The sequence below is a fragment of the Salmo trutta genome, chromosome 23 (assembly GCF_901001165.1).
Source record: "Salmo trutta chromosome 23, fSalTru1.1, whole genome shotgun sequence".
In the NCBI taxonomy this organism is placed as follows: Eukaryota; Metazoa; Chordata; class Actinopteri; order Salmoniformes; family Salmonidae; genus Salmo; species Salmo trutta.
In genome coordinates, this window is record NC_042979.1 from 43,577,779 (window position 1) to 43,595,413 (window position 17,635).

Genomic DNA, 17,635 nt, shown 5'->3' on the forward strand with positions numbered 1-17,635 from the left:
AGCCTTTGAAATTACCTGGATCTCTGCATAAATTTGATCTTCACAACAATAGACAGACAGTGTGCATAAACAAATAAGACAAATTATTGTATTTTTCTTGTCTATATTGAATACATAATTTAAACATTCACAGTGTAGGTTGGAAAAAGTATGTGAACCCCTAGGCTAATGACTTTTCCCAAAGCTAATTGGAGTCAGGATTCAGCTAACCTGGAGTCCAATCAATGAGACGAGATTGGAGATGTTGGTTAGAGCTGCCTTGCCTTATAAAAAAATAAAAACTCACAAAATTTGAGTTTGCTATTCACAAGAAGCATTGCCTGATGTGAACCATGCCTCAAACAAAGATCTCAGAAGACCTAATATTAATAATTGTTGACTTGCATAAAGCTGGAAAAGGTTACAAAACTATTTCTAAAAGCCTTGATGCTCATCAGTCCACAGTAAGAGAAATTGTCTATAAATTGAGAAAGTGCTGGCACTGTTGCTACTCTCCCTAGGAGTGGCTGTCCTGTAAAGTTGACTGCAAGAGCACAGAGCAGAATGCTCAATGAGGTTAAGAAGAATCCTAGAGTGTCAGCTAAAGACTTACAGAAATATCTGGAACAAGCTAACATCTCTGTTGATGAGTCTATGATACATAAAACACTAAACAAGAATGGTGTACATGGGAGGACACCATGGAAGAAGCCAGACAGATGAAACTACAGTTGAGTTGGTTGGAAAGAACACAACACTCTGTGTGGAGGAAAAAGGCACAGCACACCTCATCAAAACCTCATCCCAAATGTAAAGTATGGTGGAGGGAGCATCATGGTTTGGGGCTGCCTCAGGGCCTGGACAGCTTGCTATCATCGACGGAAAAATGAATTCCCAAGTTTATCAAGACATTTTGTAGGAGAATGTTAGGCTCTGTCCACCAATTGAAGCTCAACAGAAGTTGGGTGATGCAACAGGACCACGACCCAAAACACAGAAGTAAATCAACAACAGAATGGCTTCAACAGAAGAAAATACGCCTTCTGGAGTGGTTCAGTCAGAGTCCTGACCTCAACCTGATTGAGATGCTGTGGCATGACCTCAAGAGAGAAGTTCACACCAGACATCTAAAAAATATTGCTGAGCTGAAACAGTTTTTTAAAGAGGAATGGACCAAAATTCCTCCTGACCGCTGTGCAGGTCTGATCCGCAACTACAGAAAACGTTTGGTTGAGGTTATTGCTGCCAAAGGAGGGTCAACCAGTTATTAAATCCAAGGGGTCACATACTTTTCCCACCCTGCACTGTGAATGTTTACACGGTGTGTTCAATAAAGACATGAAAACATATTGTTTGTGTGTTATTAGTTTAAGCAGACGGTTTGTCTATTGTTGTGACCTAGATGAAGATCAGATCAAATTTTAATGACCAATTTATGCAGAAATCCAGGTAATTCCAAAAGGGTTTGCATACTTTTTCTTGCCACTGTCTATCTACATGCTTCCAGTACACATGCATTGTAAATTACATAAAGGCTACAATTCTACACATGAGCCCCAAGGGACAATTATACTTGGAACCTATGACTGCTAGCTTTTTAGAGGGGAGGAAAGGGTCTTAAACGTTGGAGGATCTCCTAAAAAGAAACATATGGGTGCTAGATTAGATTAGAGGGTTACTGAGCATCCTGCAGTGTTGACTACAAACACACTGCTTAGCAGTACAATGCTCTCAGGGGAAAATGTAAGCCTACACTGTGTGCACGTGTTGGAATAACAAAAACATCAAGTTGAACAAGGTAAAACTAGAGGTAGGGCCTGGATGACTGTTAAAAAGGGTTTTATGGATTAATATTAATTAGAAACTGGGTGGTTCGAGCCACGAATGTTGATTGGCATTAGTGGTATGTAAGACTGTATACTACGGGTATGACAAAACATATATTTTTAGTGATTAATGGTAACCAGTTTATAATACCTGTAAGGCACCTCAGGGTGGGGGATGGGGTATATGGTGGTATATGGCCAACATACCATGGCTAAGGGCTATAAACAGGCACTCAGCGTTGGCGTTAAGAACAGCCCTTAGCCGTGGTACACTACGTGGCCAAAGTACATTTTTACATTTTAGTCATTTAGCAGACACTCTTATCCAGAGCGACTTACAGTAGTGAATGCATAAATTACATACATTTTTTCTCCGTACTGGTCCCCCGTGGGAAAGTATGTGGAGATCTGCTCGTCGAACATCTCATTCCAAAATCACAGGCGTTAATATATGGAGTTGGTCCCCCCTTTTCTGCGATAGCAGCCGCCACTATTCTGGGAAGGCTTTCCACTAGAAGTTGGAACATTGCTGAGGGGACTTGCTTCCATTCAGCCACAAGAGCATTAGTGAGGTCGGGCACTGATGTTGTGCGATTAGGCCTGGCTCGCAGTCGGTGTTCCAATTCATCCCAAAGGTGTTCAATGGGGTTGAGGTCAGGCCAGTCAAGTTCTTCCACACCATTTCTGTATGGACCGCGCTTTGTGCACTGTCATACTGAAACAGGAAATGGCACTCCCCAGACTGTTGCCACAAAGTCAGAAGCACAGAATTGTCTAGAATGTCATTGTATGCTGTAGATTTTCCTTCACTGGAACTAAGGGCCAAACCCGAACCATGAAAAACGTCCACGTGTGTATTTGCTCCTAAAAACCAATGAGATGGGTAACCAATCGCTAAAATAGAACTTTGTTCTATTTGTAACGCTACCCAAATACCATCTCCTCATTGGTTTTTAGGAGCATATACACACACGTGGGTGATTGAAAGATGACGTGAGGTTCACACTCCAGTCGGTAGTGGTAGCGCATCTTAAAGTTGGTTGCCAACCGCCATATAAAGTCCAACACAATGTTTATATCCCAGGACAAATTAGCTCGCAACAGCAAGCTTGCTTGCTAAATTGCCATAAAATGTTGAATGCTTTTTGACCTGTGCCCAAATTAATATATTTGGTTCAGAGTTTGCTTTGATATTTCAATTTGCGTGTCCTTATCACATCTGGTGTGGGTGGACAAAATCAACGTGCGGTCTGGTCAGCATGTTAGGCTTGTGTGCGGCCATGGAAATACAATTAATGAAGCTACAGACGAACAGTTCTTGTGCTGACGTTGCTTTCAGAGGAAGTTTGGAACTCGGTAGCGACTGTTGCAACCGAGGACAGACGATTTTTACGCGCTTCAGCACTCGGTCCCGTTCTGTGAGCTTGTGTGGACTACCACTGAGGCTGAGCCGTTGTTGCTCCTAGATGTTTCCACTTCACAATAACAGCACTTACTGTTGACCGGGGCAGGTGTAGCATGGCTGCAATTTGACATGTTGGTAACGTAGCATCCTAGGACGATGCCATGTTGAAAGTCACTGAGCTCTTCAGTAAGGTCACTCTACTGCCAATATTTGTCTATGGAGATTGTTTGGCTGTGTGCTCGATTTTATACACCTGTCAGCATTGGGTGTGGCTGAAATAGCTATCCAAATCCACTAATTTGAAGGGATGTTCAGATACTTTTGGCCATGTAGTGTATATTGGCCATTTACCACACCCCCTCGGGCCTTATTGTTGAATTATAATAATAAGGAAGACAAACGATATGGGAGGGGATGACTGGTGTAAAGCATTAGCTTAGAGGCGTGTCCCTGGGCCTGAAGCTCTTGGCAAGACATTTCATATTCATTTCACACATCCATTCACATCTGAACAAAAAAATAAATATGTGCTCGAAAATGATTGAACTTATGTCTAAAGATACAAACAAATAACTACTATTCTACTTTTTTGGAGTTGCAGTTCCACCTGTACATGTGAATGCATCTTTTAAATACCCATAATGCTCCTCTAGGCTGCATTACTGCATTCCTAACAGACTCAGACCCCCAATTAGTCCCCTTTCTGACCTGTTTGAGGGGTTAAGACCAGTTCTGTGTGGATTTGTCTGAGGACTTGATGCTGGCTGGAAAGGTTGGTTTGGGCTTTACTGCGTCTACCAGCCTAAGCAATGGAAGCAAAGACAATTCAGACATTGACGTGACAAAAGGCCTACACTCCGCCTTTCAACGAATGGGTTCTGCAAGTCCAAAAAACATACACGTCACAAATATTTGAGCACCTCTCATTTATGACGGAGTACACATCAATTACAAAACAGTCGTAATGCAGTGATTTTTGTAATTGATCCAAGTTTTATTTTCAGGTTTGTTTTTTTAATGCATTTTTACACAGTTGAGTGTATACTGCATAAACATATCTTAAGGAATCAGCTTTAAAAAAAAACCAGAAAGAGGCTCAGACTGGTCTAGAGAAGCTAATTTACACAGATCTCGCATTACAGATTAGTCTCAGATCCTTATGATCAATGCCAATCCAACAATATCAGCTGCATAACAACGCCGATGACTCCTCCCTATGCAGTTCAACTGAATTCAGACAAGCCTCAACTGCTGTAGTGTAAATCTAAGGTCGAGACAAACGTCTGCTAATTGCATCGTGACCTTCAGCGAAAGGGCAAGTAGGCAGCAATAGAGGAAATAAAGAGACTTAAATATCAGCCGTCTCTCTCCAGGGTGAGAGAGAGCTAGATTCCCCAGTGCTAGCTTTTCTGATGTCTACTACGTTAGCTCAGAATTAGCGTTAGCACGGTTTTGCTCAAGGTTGCATTCATGGCTATAGGCATTTCATGATCACTGCCAGATCCCAGCCAGGCATAGATCCTATAGACCTGTAGTAGACTACTTCCTGTGTCCAGTGTGCATGTCCAGCATAATATAAAAACTGTCCAGGCAGCCCAGTTCAGGGAGGTGATAAGTAGTATCATAAACAGATAACCCTGGTGATGATGTAACTCACCAGTGCCTCTGTTGATTACAGTTTACAGCCATGCTGGTGTGTGTGGAAGGAGACTCGGCTTGACCACTGAGCAGATAACAAGAGGCTCTGAAGGGATGCGTTTTGGACGCCACGTGTGATCAAAAGCACTGATAACTGCCACCCAAATTTAGGGCAGGGCAAGCCCACGGTAAACGGAATTACGCTTCGACTCACTTTAAAAATGTATGCTAAACAAAAACAAACAAAAAAAAACACCACTCCTCTTCAATTGCGAAGCTGCTGGATATTGGTGGGAACTGGAACACACTGTTGTACACGTTGATCCGAGCATCTCAAACATGCTAATGGATGACATAGCTTATGAGTATGCAGGGAAGTGGGACATTTTCAGCTTCCAGGAATTGTGTACAGATCCTTGCAGCATGGTGCCATGCATTATCATGAAATTCTTTGGTTGTGCAAACCCAGTTTCATCAGCTGTCCGGTGACTGGTCTCAGACAATCCCGCAGATGAAGGAGCCGGATGTGGATGTCCTGGGCTGGCGTTGTGACACGTGGTCTGTGGTTGTGAGGCCAGTTGGACGTACTGCCAAATTCTCTAAAACAACGCTGGAGGCGGCTTATGGTAGAGAAATTATCACCAGCTCTGGTGGACATTCCTGCAGTCAGCATGCCAATTGCATGCTCCCTCAAAACTTGAGACATCTGTGGCATTGTCTTGTGTGACACAACTGCACATTTTAGAGTGGTCTTTTAATTGTCCCCAGCACAAGGTGTACCTGTGTAATGATCATGCTGTTTAATCAGCTTCTTGATAATCCACACCTGTCACCTGGATGGATTATCTTGAAAAGGAGAAACGCTAACAGGGATGTAAACAAATTTGTGCACATGGAAAATGTATGGGATCTTTTATTTGAGCTCATGAAACATGGGACCAACACTTTATATGTTGCATTTATATTTTCGTTCTGTATAAATATAAGTGTTGATATTAGTTGGTCTTTAAGTCAACATTATTGCGTTGATGTATTTCTGATGCCTTTTAAGACTTTCTGGTGGATGTTTTCTAAGACCCCCTTTTCCATCCGTTTATGCAGAAATCAAATCCTTTAACTTACGCCTAATTTTTAAAGGTGAAAAATGGATCAATACCTTCATTTTCTAAAAAACATATAGACTCTTAGCTTTCATTTGACATGCTCGAATAAACTTCACGTTGGTGCTCATGGGTCCTTTTACATGGAAATGCCTGGCACCAATTCAGCCAAACTTCAGGGGATAAATATCACAAGGTAACTGTTCACAGGTAGAAAAGCTGGAGCGCATAGAGTAGAAAGGTTTTCCTACGCCACACAGAGATACCACCATGTTTAGACGGCCCTCCACACAGACGGCCCTCCACACAGACGGCCCATGTGACTAGACACGTCTTGTCACTAAGCAGAGTAGTTGCTATGGATACTGAACTGAGGGCCATGGCACTTATTTATAAGTGGAGAAAAAAAAAAACTTCATTCATTTGCTCACTCTCTTTCTGAATGTGCCCAATTATTACTGCACTGGTGCAATTACAAGTCAGGCCCGCACATGAGTTACACTGATTCATAACCCAAAATGACCTTCTAAATTGCAATCACAATAAGGTGAACTGACAGCGGCGCTCAGGAGTTGGCTAAGGAAACAATTAATTCATGAGCTTTTAATCTTTCAGGTTTTACACAGATATGATGTAAAACTGGCGTTATGCAAGGAAGCTCACCCCTTCGCATGCAGACGTTGTACTGTTGGCTGCATGAGCCCCAGTGAATCCAGATGTCACAAAATATGTTCAGACGAGCTTGTTCATAGGCATAACCAGCCATCATGCATTAAAATGTGGACTTCCTTGGTATTTTAGTTTGGAAAGATTGTGTAGGGCAGTAGGCCTAAGTTTCAATTTGTGGCAACTGCACAAGGACACCTACTTCAGCCGGCATTGGGTTATATACAGCTTCATTGTTAGGATATGCCCTGCAGCGCTACTGGAAGAATGGAGTCTTCACTGGATTAGAGAGTTTGTTCATCGTTGATGTGGTTATGTCATGGTATAGGTTTGCAACTTCTTCTCTTGGCTGTTAAATCACCCGCTCTCAGTTTGTTAAGTACGGCTTGTTCCCTTGATATTACAGATAGCAAATATAGGACAGGTCTGAATGTGCAAAGCAGGGACGACTACAGAGGGTGTTTTATCATTCCGCAGTCAGACGCCAGCTGTAAGCGATGTAGGGGGATTGTCAGATGGGGCCCTAAAGTGGTTCAGGGATGACAAAAGGAGACTATCATTTCACATGCCTTTACTTGAGAGGTAATGCCTCCATTTCCATTGGGCTTCCGAGTGGCGCAGCGGGCTAAGGCACTGCATCTCAGTACAAGACGCAGTCCCTGGTTCGAATCCAGGCTGTATCACATCCGACCGTGATTGGGAGTCCCATAGGGCGGCGCGCAATTGGCCCAGAATCGTCCAGGTTTGGCCGGAGTAGACCGTCATTGTAAATCCAAAAAGAAAATGTCTTGGGGGTTGGTCCACGACGTCCCTTCCAGGACATGATTTTCCGTTATAACGGGCGTTCAGGGTTTCTCCAAACCCCTGTGGTTCTCTGTTGGGTTAAGTGCATGGATCATGAGCATGACAGAAGAGTGTTTTGTCTAGATTTGAGGTCACAGCCTCAGTCAGTCTCAAACCACTAACATTTCAAGACTCAGCAAGTAAAGCATCTGGGGAAAGGCAACAGTGTTAGTAAAACTGGGTCGCATTTTAGGCATAGTCAAACATTTTCCATGTTGTTTCTGTTTCCCAGAAGAACTATGTAACAAGTCTTCAGCCAATGCAGTGGATGTGGTCTAGTAAAGAGTTCCCACCATTGACATGACAAATGTAGGTTTACACCGCTTTTCTCAAAAGTACTCAGAGGAAAGAAACTACAAGGGAATGTTTTTCAATAACCACCCCGACCTTTACTCTGACAAAGGTGTAATGAAACTCCAGCAAGAGCAGGCGTCGTCATGAGAAGAAATGATAATGGTCCATTGGTGGTAAATGTTTTTTTTTTACAAAGCCAACAGTCCGTTTGGGCCATTTTGCACAAAATAACATTTAATAGATTATGATCACTTTGTTGGTCAAGGTCCAACCGAAATGTGACTTCCGCTTTTAACCCAATCCCTCCAAAAAGACACATAGACAGGTTTTTGGAAAGGGGCAGAGGGCTGCCACATTGGGTGCCCGGGGAGCTGTTGTTGTGGGGAGTTAAGTTCCCGGCTCAAGGACACAATGGCAGGCAATGGCATCTAGAATTTGATACTGGTAGTAGCCCTCCGGTTGCCAGCTCACTGATATATTTTTCCCGGGACTTGAACTGGCAACCCTCCAGTTGCTGGCTCGCCTCTGACTGCAAGGCTACCTTCATTAATATATTAGCCTACTCGTTAAAAACTACAATCCTTAATTGAAACAATAACAAAGTGGTCACCCCACCTCCGTTTTTTTTTTTTTAAGCTGAGGGATGGGCCTGGAGAAATGCAACCACTCAAAATCAGCTATGGATGCAAGGAATGACCATCCATGCTATCAAAATATAGTTTTAAGCATGTTTTCAGGCTATATACAGTGTTTGTTTACATTTACTTTGTTTGGCCTCCCGAGTGGCACAGCAGTCTAAGGCACTGCATCGCAGTGCTTTAAGCGTCACTACAGATCCGGGTTCGATCCCAGGCTGTCATACAGCCGGCTGTGACCGGGAGACCCATGAGGCGGCACACAATTGGCCCAGCGTCATCCGGTTTAGGGGAGGGTTTGGCCAGCCGTGATTTCCTTGTCCCTCTAGCAACTTGTGGCGGGCCGGGCGCCTGCAAGCTGACTTTGGTCGCCAGCTGGACCATGTTGTTTCCTCCAACACATTAGTGCAGCTGGCTTCTGGGTTAAGAGAGCAGTGTGGCTTTGCAGGGTTGTGTTTCAGAGGACGCATGGCTGAACCTGAACATGAGGTATTTACAAGATGGGTACAGGCTATGTAAAACATTCATAAACTGTCCGTCATAGGGGCATCCAGTGAGGGTAGGGCCCTACGTGTACCAGGAGTGAGGGTAGGGCCCTACGTGTACCAGGAGTGAGGGTAGGGCCCTACGTGTACCAGGAGTGAGGGTAGGGCCCTACGTGTACCAGGAGTGAGGGTAGGGCCCTACGTGTACCAGGAGTGAGGGTAGGGCCCTACGTGTACCAGGAGTGAGGGTAGGGCCCTACGTGTACCAGGAGTGAGGGTAGGGCCCTACGTGTACCAGGAGTGAGGGTAGGGCCCTACGTGTACCAGGAGTGAGGGTAGGGCCCTACGTGTACCAGGAGTGAGGGTAGGGCCCTACGTGTACCAGGAGTGAGGGTAGGGCCCTACGTGTACCAGGAGTGAGGGTAGGGCACTACGTGTACCAGGAGTGAGGGTAGGGCCCTACGTGTACCAGGAGTGAGGGTAGGGCCCTACGTGTACCAGGAGTGAGGGTAGGCTTATGTACCCTCACCCATTGGGATCAACGACCCCTGGGGGATCTGCTACGTACACAACCAACCAATAAATCACTTTAGCCAGATTCCTCTGATTATCTTTAGTAGTGCCCGTGTCTGGCTCAGAAGAACACCAAAGAAAACAGGGCTGAGGGTCTTCGATAAACACAATGCTTGAAACAAGAGGGGCGGGCGAGGGGTTTGTGTGTGTGTGTGTGTGTGTGTGTGTGTTGTGGACCACAGCTGATTGAGAGAGAGCTGAGAAACAAGGTTCTACAACACTGCATTGCAGAATAAATATGATATGGGGTCGTGGTGTAACAGAACGTAGTTGATCGGTACGGATGACCCCCCGCGGTTCAACACGCATGTGAACCACGGATCAATTGCAAACTTTAACCATCATAGTGTGAAATGCAGTTTTACTGACCCTGTTCCTTTTTAAAAGTAATAATTCCCTAAATCCAGATGCAGAGTTGCAGTGAAAAGTTAACGACAAGACCGATGAGTGCTGTGTTTTACTCTGAAGGTTGATTTGATTCTTTTTTTAAAGCAGTTGTGTCTACTGTTCACGTGAACGGGGCATGTTGAATCCCAACAGATCAATCCTGGATGCTCGCGTTGCAAAAAGCAAAGACTTTTTAAAAAAAATAGCTGTGACAGCCATGGCTAGCAGAGGAGCTGAAGAACTGGAAAAACCTCCCGCTTCATTTAAGTCTCATGTATGGGAGCATTTTGGCTTCCCTGTCAAATATGATGACGGAAGAAAGATGGTGGACAACACCACTATGGTGTGTAGGCGTTGTGCCACAAGAAAGCCGTACGATCATGGAACTACATGGAGCATGGACACTCATTTAAAACGTCATCACCCTGGTGTGTCAGTGACGGGAGCCAACTTCTCACTGCGGCATTTAAGCCCTTTGCTGCAGAATCAGACCGGACTAAAGCCATCACCAAATCTATTGGGATGTTTATCACTGCAGACATGAGGCCATACTCTGTTGTGGAAAACAAAGGGTTTAAACATATGGTGAAAGTGCTTGAGCCATGCTACGAAATCCCCTGGCGCATCCACTTCAGTATGAAGATCGAGCCAGATCTTTACGAACAGGAAAATATCAAAATTGTCTACGAATTATCCAAGGCATCCTCTGTTGCCCTCACCACAGACGGCTGGACCTCCAGGGTAACGGAAAGCTACATGACTGTTCACTACACCACAGACGGCTGGACCTCCAGGGTAACGGAAAGCTACATGACTGTTCACTACACCACAGAGGAGTGGACCTCCAGGGTAACGGAAAGCTACATGACTGTTCACTACACCACAGAGGAGTGGACCTCCAGGGTAACGGAAAGCTACGTGATTGTGACTGCTCACTACACCACAGAGGAGTGGGCCTCCAGGGTAACAGAAAGCTACCTGACTGACTGCTCACTACACCACAGAGGAGTGGACCTCCAGGGTAACAGAAAGCTACATGACTGACTGCTCACTACACCAGAGGAGTGGGCCTCCAGGGTAACAGAAAGCTACATGACTGTGACTGCTCACTGCACCACAGAGGAGTGGACCTCCAGGGTAACAGAAAGCTACATGACTGTTCACTACACCACAGAGGAGTGGGCCTCCAGGGTAACAGAAAGCTACCTGACTGACTGCTCACTACACCACAGAGGAGTGGACCTCCAGGGTAACAGAAAGCTACATGACTGACTGCTCACTACACCAGAGGAGTGGGCCTCCAGGGTAACAGAAATCTACATGACTGTGACTGCTCACTACACCACAGAGGAGTGGGCCTCCAGGGTAACAGAAAGCTACCTGACTGACTGCTCACTACACCACAGAGGAGTGGACCTCCAGGGTAACAGAAAGCTACATGACTGACTGCTCACTAAACCACAGAGGAGTGAGAGATGCGAAGTCCGGCACTACAGACACGCCCCCTCAGTCACACAGGCACAAATCTGCCACAGGTACAGTTAGGAGCAGTAGCAGAGTGGAAGCTAGAGAGGCACAATAGCAATATCCCAACCACCACAGATAATGCCAAGAACCAAGTAAATGCAGTGATAGAGGCTGGACTGGGGCCACAGATAGCTTGCTTTGCACGTGATCAATTTAGCATCCCAAAAGGGGAATCTCAGTGAACCAGATGGACCGCCTCCTCGGGAGGATCAGGAAGGTGGTTTTCTTTGTCCACCGAAGCACAACAGCCGCTCATGTGCTTAAGACCAAGCAAGAAATGTTACAGCTACTGACCCACAAGCTCATACACCCTGTCACAACAAGATGAAACTCCACTTATGACATGTAAGAGCGCTATCTTGAGCAGCAGGCAGCTGTATACTCTGCACTGACAGACAAGATCCTGAAAAAACAAAGACATCGTCACCTTGTCTGATGATGACGCAAAAGTAGCAGAGGAGGTCCTCCAGGTGCTCACACCCCTCAAAACGGTTACATCCCTATTGAGCACTGAAACTGCACCATCTGTGTCCATGATCCTACCTCTGAAAACAATAATTCTACCATCCATGGTCCCAAGTGAGGAGGACAGCACCATCACTAGAGATGTGAAGGCTGCCATTAGAGAGGACCTGAACCCCAGATACCCCCCTAATGTACAGGACTACCTTCATAGATGTACTGTACTGGATCCAAGGTTCAAGTCCCTGTCTGTCCAAGTCCCTGTCTGTCCAAGTCCCTGTCTGTCCAAGTCCCTGTCTGTCCAAGTCCCTGTCTGTCCAAGTCCCTGTCTGTCCAAGTCCCTGTCTCACCTAGACCCTGCCCTACACTGGAGGACATACAGTGATCTCACCACTGAGATTGTGGCCACTGAAGAGGTAAAAAAAAAAAAAAGTGTGTGAGCGAGCAAGGAGACCTACAAACCTGACTCAGTTAGCTCTGTCAAGAGGAATGGACCAAAATTCAGCCAACTCACTGTGGGAAGCTTGTGGAAGGCTACCCAAAACATTTGACCAATGGTTAAACGATTTAAAGGCAATGCTACCAAATACTAATTGAGTGTATGTAAACTTCTGACCCACTGGGAATGTGATGAAAGAAATAAAAGCTGAAATAAGTCACTCAACTATTATTCTAAAATTTCAAATTTTTTAAATAAAATGGTGATCCTAACTGGCCTAAAAGAGGACATTTTTACTCGGATTAAATGTCAGAAATTGTGAAAAACAGGAGTTTAAATGTATTTGGCTAAGGTGTATGTAAACTTGACTTCAACTGTGTGTGAGATACATACATACATACATACATACATACATACATACATACATACATACATACATACATACATACATACATACATACATACATACATACATACATACATACATACATACATACATACATACATACATACATACATACATACATACATACATACATACAATACCAGTCAAATATGGAGTTAATTTGTGGAATTTCTATCCTTCTTAATGCGTTTGAGCCAATCAGTTGTGTTGTGACAAGGTAGGGGTGGGTATACAGAAGATAGCCCTATTTGGTAAAAGACCAAGTCCATACTACGGCAAGAACAACTCAAATAAGCAAAGAGAAACAACAGTCCATTACTTTAAGACATGAGTCAGTCAATGCAGAAAATGTAAAGAACTTTGAAAGTTTCTTCAAGTGTAGTCGTAAAAACCATCAAGCGCTATGATGAAACTGGCTCTCATGAGGACCGCCACAGAAAAGGAAGACCCAGAGTTACTTCTGATGCAGAGGATACGTTTATTAGAGTTAACTGTACCTCAGATTGCTGCCCAAATAAATGCTTCAGAGTTCAAGTAACAGACACATTTAAAAATCAACTGTTCAGAGGAGACTCAGGCCTTCATGGTCAAATTGCTGCAAAGAAACCACTACTAAAGGACACCAATAAGAAGAAGAGACTTGCTTGGGCCAAGAAACACGAGCAATGGACATTAGACCGGAAGAAATTTGTCCTTTGGTCTGATGAGTCCAAATTTGAGATTTTTGGTTCCAACCGCCATGTCTTTGTGAGATACAGAGTAGGTGAATGAATGATGTCTGCATGTGTGGTTCACACCGTGAAGCATGGAGGAGGAGGTGGGATGGTGCTTTGCTGGTGACACTGATTTATTTAGAATTCAAGGCACACAATCACTGCAGAATGCTGGTTACGCCATCCCATCTGGTTTGCGCTTATTGGGACTAGCATTTGTTTTCAACAGGACAATGACCCAACACACCTCCAGGCTGTGTAAAGGCTATTTGACCAAGAAGGAGAGTGATGGAGTGCTGCATCAGATGACTTGGCCTCCACAATCACCCAATCTTAACCCAATTGAGATGGTTTGGGATTTTTTTTTATTTAACCTTTATTTAACTAGGCAAGTCAGTTAAGAACAAATTCTTATTTACAATGACAGCCTAGGAACAGTGGGTTAACTGCTTTGTTCAGGGGCAGAATGACTGATTTTTACCTTGTCAGCTCGAGGATTCGATCTAGCAACATTTCGGTTACTGGCCCAACGCTCTAACCACGAGGCTACCTGCTGCCCCAAGAGTTGGACCGCAGAGTGAAGGAAAAGCAGCCAACAAGTGCTCAGTATATTTGGGAACTCCTTCAAGACTGTTGGAAAAGTATTCCAGGTGAAGCTGGTTGAGAGAATGACAAGCATGTGTAAAGCTGTCATCAAGGCAAAGGGTGGCTATTTTGAAAAATCTCATATATATTTTGCTTTGTTTAACACTTTTTTGGTTACTACATGATTCCATGTGTTATTTCATAGTTTGTCTTCACTATTGTTCTACAATGTAGAAAAACGCACAAATTAAGAAACACCCTTGACTGAGTAGTTGTGTTCAAACTTTATGCAGAAATAATAAAATGGACCCATTAGGACTATATTTTTTTTATAATAGAAATTGCCAATGAACAATCACCAAAATAAAAGTTACAGGGAGAATTAAAATAATACTAATTTAGCTGTATTGATTGTTTGAGCAAAAGAACAGCATTCGCCATAGAAAGATGCATAAAATTGGCATTAAAACTGCTAAATTCTCTGAGCGCCATGGCAGAATATGTAGAACTGCAGGAAATTGGCTTAAAAACACAAAACATTTCTCTACACCGCCAAGATGGGGGAGCGCTAAAATTCAGGCGCATGATAGGCCGACCGCATCTATTACCACACCCACCGCCTAAGCCCCTTTGATCCATAAAAAACCCTGATCTAAATCCCATGTTCTAAATTCTTGAGTGTGCCAGTTTTAAATTCCTTCCACCACTAATTTCCACCTAATACCTTAGTGGTGTTTAATGTAGGCAAGTTCTCACAGTGCCAGTCAAGCACAATTTGGCAGTTTGCCTTCCCTTTGACTCCCTTGTGTAGGCATACACTAGCCTGTTGTAGGGAGAGTAGCTAAAGTAGGACCCAATTATGCCCTACCCTACAAGCATAATTGAATGTAAGGCGGAGGGATTATAGGCTACAGTTTCTACAGAATGGTTTCATTGTGATTACTATAGGAGATGAAATTACTCATTGTATTTCTATCACCTAACCACAACCTTTTGTGTCAAATAAAAATGCATTGTTTTGCTTGTGAAATATTTTTTGCATAGATCACAATCTATTGTCACCATAATGTAGGTTTACAAGACTGGCCATCCTCCTCCTCATCCTCCGTGGAACAGGTGGAAACACTGAATCCACTCCTGCATTCTGCATTTTCACGGTTTGTTGATATGGAGGACGGATTGCGTCATCCATTAGTTGCAAGCAGAAAATTCCCTGACACCCACCTACTATCGTTGAGATAAAACAATAGCTGTCCCTATGCTATTGCACCATTTAAAAATGTATTTAACCACAAATGTATTTACCATGTACGTAAATTGGTGTTCAGATTAAAGAGCCACCTGTCCAAATAGCTAGCAGAATATAATGGGATAATGTGACCCTCCATTAGCCCATTACAGGAAAAGCATTTCTACTTTTTTTTGGCGCAGAACAGTGAATTTTCAACCAGCCTTAACTTGGCGAGACTATCTTCGTTTTCGATTCGGCCAAACACGTTATCTTCTAAAATGTCTGTGTCCAGTTGAATGTGGAAAATGCACCCGTTATTAAAATAAAGACATGTTTTGCTCTATGAAATAATCCAACAACGTGTACACCACCATGTTGTCTGTTGTAAATCTTCTCCCATTGATCGAGACAGGTGGGTCCAACCCAAAGTGCTGCATGTCATGACACACCGGTCTCGATCAATGAGAGGAGATTTGAAACGGACAACATGATGGCGTACACAATGTTGGATTACTTTATGGCGCAAAACAATTATTTTAACAAAAGGAGTATTTTATCAATTCAAAATGAACCACCTGCAACTGGACATATACATGTTTAGATTATACATGTTTGTCCGAATCGAGAACAGTAGTATCCCCAAATTAAAATGATCTGCGCTACACCAAACAGTACCTGACCTGTACTGGCTAATGGAGCATCACATTAGCCTGTTATAATATGTTAGCTAGATACCATGGTGTACACATTGGAGAGCTAGCTAGCTGGTCTACAGATACACAGGAATAAGTAGCTTACTAATAGGGACGCCAAATTACAGGTGTTCCCAGCAACTGAATAGCTTGTTCTAGTACTGGTTTACTTTTTGAACGCTTTCAGCATTCAGTGAGTCATTTCCTTGACAGCACGAATTCAGACGAGGAATACATTATTTCATATAACACTGGGTCATTCAATATGCTTTTCCCCCTCCCTTCCACTCCCAAAACATGAACAACGTTATATTCTTCAGGCATTTATCCTAGAACCAACGTTGGATACACTTTCATCAAGGTAAAACAAACGCAATCTTACCAATATCGACCCGTTCAGCTGATGATATCCCAATGCAATCCTCCACCAATGCGGAAAATGGTTGTTTCACCTGTGCAAAGGAACCTCGGCGAGCGTGCAGTGATTTCTCCGCAGAATTCAAACCGGTACCGATGCCTGCCGTTTTCACGGGCGATTTTTATTTTTATTAAAGATTTTAAAGTTAGAAACCACGAACGTAACCTTCTTCTTACTACTACTAGCTACACACTATCTGAATTGAATAAGGGAGAAATCCGTCGGTGTCAGGCGGGAGAGGGGTTGACATAAGAACACTCCCACTGGAAATCTCTAGGAAACATATTGGACGCCCAAACAGCGCCCCCTCGTGCTACAATGTAGTAGTCAATAGTACTTCCACTCCTGACAGATACACAGGCACTGTAGTTCCACATGCATTTCATCAAAGACAGTATGAAAACTGCTTATCACAGTCCCCGATCACACTAGTAGGCGTTTTCATTCGTGAAATTGGCTAAACTAAGTTCATGCGTAGAAACACTTCATCGGGTTTAAATGGTCGTCTCTCGACGAGCTGCGCATGTGCAGGTCGTCAAATCAAAGGCACTCCTTGGATATAAAGTTGTTTTTGACGAAAATTAAAACGTCTCAGTTTGTGACTCTTACGAGGTTGGAGTAATAATATATTCATCTGCTTACGACATTGGCTTGAATCTAGGTTGTGTCTTTAGATTTCGAGAAAATAAAAAACGAAGGAATATTTTTGCATTTGTCTCATTGACTTCTCAAACCCCAAACGCCATCCTGGTCTGTTTGGTCTATTTTGCAAGCGTTCCCAGAAATCCCGCGATGTTGTGCCTCTGGGTTTAGAAACTCTGATTACGTTCTCTGTGTTTTCTTCTTCTTCGAGGTTTAATGGCAGACTACAACCTACTGGTGTGTTGCCGCCACCTACTGTACTGGGTAGTGAAATTAAAATATTGCATTGCGGGAATAAATCAAAAAAATCCCACTCCTTAGGTCACAGTTCAAATCACATCCCTACACAGGCTCAGGAACCTGTGAGGATAGAGTATTCATCGACAGGATTCCTTGTAATACCTCTGCTGTAAAATCCCCCCCCCCCAAAACACACCAGTAGGTTGTAGTCTGCCATTAAACCTTAAACTCACAACGATGCCTATTTTCTCAGATTTCTCTGTTTGCGCTGTACAGTTGAGAACCAATGCAATAAACGCTACAAAGTCTACCTTCTTTAACATGCAACATGTCAAGATCCCTCTGTTGACAAAGAATATTGACTGGTGTCTCCTTGTAATACCATTATTTCTTCAACATCACTCTTCTCACCCCGCCTCCGGAGAGCAGGCATCCTGGACAACCCTTAT

At 43.7% G+C, this 17,635-nt stretch overlaps 1 protein-coding gene across 2 annotated transcripts in view; it reads right to left on the minus strand.

Annotated features, from left to right (window-relative positions):
• Positions 1-16,738, minus strand: part of cdc42se2 (CDC42 small effector 2) — an 86,190-nt gene extending 69,452 nt beyond the window's left edge. For both annotated transcript variants that reach the window (XM_029710468.1, XM_029710470.1), the window contains exon 1: positions 16,269-16,738. The gene's annotated coding sequence lies outside the window, so the exon portion shown is untranslated. The remainder of the gene's footprint in view (positions 1-16,268) is intronic.
• Between the last annotated feature and the right edge of the window lie 897 nt (positions 16,739-17,635).